The sequence below is a fragment of the Varanus komodoensis genome, unplaced genomic scaffold (assembly GCF_004798865.1).
Source record: "Varanus komodoensis strain SLA01 unplaced genomic scaffold, ASM479886v1 scaffold6_4, whole genome shotgun sequence".
NCBI classification, from domain to species: Eukaryota; Metazoa; Chordata; class Lepidosauria; order Squamata; family Varanidae; genus Varanus; species Varanus komodoensis.
In genome coordinates, this window is record NW_025336347.1 from 8,245,068 (window position 1) to 8,250,895 (window position 5,828).

A 5,828-nucleotide genomic window follows, 5' to 3' on the forward strand; every position below is an offset into this window, starting at 1 on the left:
GATTGTGCCTTAACTTTGTGAGAAAGAGGAATAAAACTGAAATCAAGTGAAACATGATTAAGTGTGCCAAACTGGGCCCCAAAGAGTGGCAGAACATGGTTGACTATGGAACACCCTTAAAATAGCTCTGCATGAAGAAAATACACAGATATAGGAAACTTAAAATGTAGTTTAACCATTTATTAAAATTAACTGAAGATTCCTGTCAACATCACTTTAGATGAGGAAGGGACCATAGCTCAGTGGCAGCAGCACAAATATCCTGCATGCAGAACCTTCCAGGCTCAATTTGAGAGCATTGGAGGGAGGAGAAGGGTCAAGTTGCAGGTGATAAAAAGGAATGTTAGGACTCTGAAGAACTGTCAATCATAGTAGATAATTCAGAACTAGCTGGACAAGCAACAGGACCTTAGTAAAATGAAGCTCTTTCTCCATCATCCACCTGCAGATGTGCTGCAATTTTTATGCCAATTTAGTTCACAAAGCACAGCAGATCTTTTTCTGATGTATCTCTGTACTAAAATGCACATCAAAACTATAGGCCAGCTATCTATGGCTATTTCCATGGGAATATCTCATAACTAGGTATAATATGCATCTAGGATGGACTTATCTGAATGTGTAACTGCATACTGCAAACATAAACCACTAAATCAAGATTCCTAGGTACCTTGAGTGATGTAGGGGAGCAGGGAGGGTTCAGTATATTTTCAGGCACAATTATGGAAAATTATGAGGTTAGATGGAAGTCAACCCACTGTGGAAGCCTTAGGTTGCTGTCCATGGGACCAAGCCTCAAAACAGAATATAACTAAAGAATGATACACAATGATTGTAAGAACTGGCAAGTATCCCAGTCTGAGTCATTCTTGAGTCTTGATTCAATAAACCCAGCACCTTGCAGAACTGGGTTACTTTTGTAATAATAGGTGAGGAATATTACCTCAGTGTTAAGTTTATGTAAGAAATGTTATTAATACACTCATGCAATTAGACTACGCAGACAACCTACAACATAGTGCATATAGCACCCCATGCGTGCCCATTATCTGTAAAACTCATTCTGTTTCCATGACAACCTGGAATGAAATGATCGGTTGATGTGGGATCTTTCCTGGATAGGAAAGCCCTTGCAAAACAAGAACTCTGGAAGATAAGTGCATGCTCCAGATACATATAAAGTCACACACATTCTGAAGGAGTTGCATTCTTCTGACATCTACAAATCCTTCATCATCATCATTATGGCAACAAGGTTTAAGAAGATCGATCTATTCATGAGCTCCTTTTTTTGGTGTTGCTTTTGACTGCTATTGTTACCCAGAAGTGAGAAAGCCCTGATGATAACTGGCAAGACAGAACAAAGTTTTGCAACACTTCAGTTCTTTAAAACTGTGAACCACCTTGGATGTCCTAGCGGAAAGATGGGATATAAATGCACTATCTGTCTAGGGCACACTGTGATCTATAGGCCTTGTCCTTCTTACTTAGGATTGCACCCCAGATAAAGTTAATAATTAAGGGTGAAATCTTATGACCACTAGATGCTGTCTAGATGGCCACAGGAAAATATGGATACCTCTTGCAACCAGTGTGGAAAGAATTGCACTGGCTTTTCTCAAAGGTTGAAACGGTAACCCCAGAGAGAGGGATTAAAGGAAGTAGGGAGAACACCACATTGGCATGCTCAATGTTTAAACGTAAGAAGGAAGCAAGGAGACTGAAAACTGCTGACACCCAAGTTCAGCATTCCTCAACCTGCTGCCCTTGAGATACATTGGCCTACAGCTTTCAGCAGCTGTCAGTCAGAATGGAGAGAACCAGAATGGGGAAAGCTGCACTAACTAATGTTAACAACCCAAGGAACAGTGCATATGCAAAGAACTACATATTGGTTTCGATAGAGTTCAACTCACTTCCACCACAATTGTTGGGGCACCTTCATTTTCATGGTCAGTACTTATTAATCCATTTCCCAGAGAGAGATATACGGCTCTGAGATATACATGTGTAATTCACACATAGTTGCTAGGAATAACACCTGAAAATTACTACTTTGAAATTACCAAACTTGCTTGTTTTTATTTGAAATTATGTTTAGGCTGTCTTTAACCCTCTTGAAGTGGTTTTATTTGCTGGGAGACTAGATGGAAAGGTATAATCCTCAAACGATCTGCAATGGGAAGCTCCATAAATAAAGCTCAATGGATTATTACATCAGAAATGGTAAAACTTAACTTAGAACTGGAGAGAGCAATTGCTTACTTCTTCCTACCTGCCAAAGCTAACCATGCTCTGCCCTCAATCACCAAACACCATCCCAGTCAGCCAGCAGAACTTCTGCCATAACTGAGACAAAATGAGACAAAATGGTGGAAAGAAGGAAAGAGACCAACTTCACTTTGTCTTGTCTTGAACTTGACTCCCCTCCCCTCAAGGAGCACAGTATCCATCTTAATTAATGAACAGATGCCCTGTGAACAGCTGCCAAGAACAGCCTCCCTGAAGGCACTAAAACAGAACAAATGAAGCTGGCCACACAGCATTCCCTGACAGGAGAAACACACAAAGGAGATAAAGTGAACATTAGAACACTGTGAAGACTTTCAGAGTATTCCTTTATAGCAGACCCATTTTATCTGGGTTATGATGCCACTCTGGGGTGGCAATCCAATACATGAGCTGAAGATAGACAGGTGCTCCAAATGAGGTTTTCATCTTGATTCATTCAGGGAACTTCAGACATCCCCTTCCACTTGCCACCCTACCATATTTTTGCAGTCTTTTGCATATATTTTCAGTCTTTTTCTCTTTTTCTGAAAAAATCCATTAAGGGGAAACAAAGACAGAATAGCTGTACAATGCCTTCTAAATGGTGTTAGGAACCCTCTGTATGGAAGTACCCTCAGCCCCGCTGAACTCAATAAGGGTTACTTTTGAGTAGATATTTTAGGATTGCAGTTAGTAAGTTAAAATACTCTAAGGAACAATGACTGCTCACATGCTATGCTTAATACTGACTAATAGGAATGAGTTAGTAGATAAAGTGGAAGTTATAGGAAATCTGGGGGAAAGTGACCACAACATACTTCCTGATTTTAAAGAAAGCAAAAATTGAGCATAGTCATACATATACTCTGGATTTTAGGAAAGCTGATTTTAATCAGCTTGGGGAAATAGTAAGTAAGATCCTTTGGCAAGTGAACCTAAGGAAAAAAGGAATCCTAGATGGGCGGAAGTAGCTAAAAAGGAAAATTTTAAAGGTTCAATTACAAACAATTCAACAAAAACAAAAAATAGCAGATGGCAGAAGAAACCAATATGGCTCCACAAAAAACTTTTGAGTTGACCTAAAAGCTCAAAAGGACATGTATGGGAAGTAGAGGGCCAGCAACAAAAGAAGAGTATGGGCAGGTGATACTGAAGTGCCGGAAAATGATCAGGAAGGCAAAAGCTGAGAATGAGCTGAGGCCAGCAAGGGATGCTAAAAACAACAAAAAAGCTTTTTCTGCTTCGTCCATAGTAAAAGACAGAGAAAAGAAATGGTGGTTCAACTTCTTAATAAGGAGGTCAAACTGATAACGGATAACAAAGAAAATGCCACAATTTTCAATTCATACTTTGCCTCCGTCTTTCCCCAAAAGCAGGTCTATGACCTTCCTGAGAGAAATGAAGCACAAACTGATGGGTCAGGATAGAAGCTTGAGATTAATAAACAAATGGTCAAGGATCGTCTAGTTTCTTGGAATGTGTTCAAACCTCCAGGGCCTGATGAGCTGCATCCTAGAGCAATAAAGGAACTGGCAAAATAATTCTCAGATAATAGTAATAATAATTCTCAGATAATAATAATAATAATAATAATAATAATAATAATAATAATACCACCACTATCTATTATCTTAGAGAAAACATGGCAAATTGGTGAAGTGCCAGATGACCATGGCTAATGATGTCCCTACCTTCAAAAAGGGCAAAAAAGGAGAATCCTGGGAACTACTGACCAGTAGACCCATATCAATCCCTGGGAAAATTCTGGTGCAGATAAGTCTATCTGCCTTCAACTTGAAGGCAATGGAGTAATTACTACAAGTCAGGATGGATTTTTCAAGGACAGTTCTTGTCAGACTAATTTGATTTCATTTTTTGATTGGGTAACCTCTTTTATGGACTGTGGGAATTCTGTGAACATAATTTATCTTGACTTCAGCAAAGCTTTTGACAATGTTCCCCATGACATTCTGAGGAGAAAACCAGTTAAAAGTGGACTAGATGGAACAACTATCAGATGTTAGTTGTAGTTATAGTTAGCTACAGAATCAGACTGAGTTTGCTGCTCTGTGTGTCTTGCTTGCACAACACTATGGTACCTTCTCAGATTGAGAAGAGATAACAAGCAGGGTACTGCAGGACTCAGTCCTGGCCCAGTGCTCTTCAAGATTTTTATTCATGATCTGGTCAAATGCAGTGAGAAATGCTTATGAGATTTGCAGATGACGCAGCATTGGGTGGGATGGCTAATTCCCTGGAAGACAGAAACAAAATTCAGGGTGATCTTGATATGCTGGAAAACTGGGCTGAAAGCACCACAAAATCAATAGGAACAAATGTCAAGTTCTACATCTAGGAAAAAGGAACCAAATGCACGGTTTCAAGATGGGAGATATTTGACTCAACAATAAGTGAGAAGGATTTTGGAATTGTCCTCAATCACAGGTGGAATAGGAGTGAGCAATGTTATGCACGTTTGTCATTCAGTATATAGATGAACTATGGAATTCAATGCCACAAGAAGTAGTGAAGGCCACCAATCTGGATGCCTTATAAAGAGACTGGACAGATTCATGAAAGAAGAGGCTATCAGTGGCTATTAGCATTACTGGCTATATCAGGATAGGCCAACACCTATGGAATGCGCTCCCCAGAGAGGTCTGCCTGGCGCTGTCGTTATTTGTTTTTCAGCGCCAGGCCAAGACCTTTTTATTAAAAAGTTATTTTAATTGTTAACTGATTATGTATTGGGTTTTATATTGTGCCAAAATGTCTCCAAAATTGTTTAAGATTGTGTGAATTGTATCTGTTTTGTAAGCCACTCCGAGGCTTTTTGCGAATGGGGCAGCATAGAAATGTTTTAAATAAAATAAATAAATAAAAACTGTTCATACCTTGAGGGCCACATGAGGACTGACATGAAACCCAAGGGCTGCACAATGAATTTCATTTACATATCATAAATGAAAGTGTTCACAATGTATTTATTTATTGTGATATATACAATTAGTTTAACCATTAAGCATTAAGCAAGGGAGAATTAATCTTAAGATAATTTTAGACCTGATTGAAAGAAAAAGAACATTCATGGGCCTGTGATATCCGCAGGCAGTTCCTTCTATGCCCACAGCCCAAGAACAATGACGGCTCCTCTTAGGTAGCCCATCCCTTTCTCCCATTTCTTCTGCCCAGAAACCCTCCCATTGACCACCTGGCCCCTCCCGCCTTCATGGAATTGGTACACTGAGCTTCTTGTACTTGAGCCAAGGACCTCTTCCCAGCATGCCCCAGCTCATCAATGTGGGGCATGCTGGGATGAACTCTTCTGAGGCTGCCCTCTCTTTTCCTGAGGCTCACCTCTATCATGTCTTTGCTTCCCAATCTTTTTTCCAATCCCCATGCTTTTAGTGAACATATTGGATTTTTCAATATAATTATTGCCTTGAAGGTCAAAGGGCTGCTCTTGATTTATTTTTCTTTTATTTATCATTTTATTTATTTATTTAAGACATTTGTAAGCGGTCCTTTGTAAAAGCCTCAGGATGGCTTACACGAAT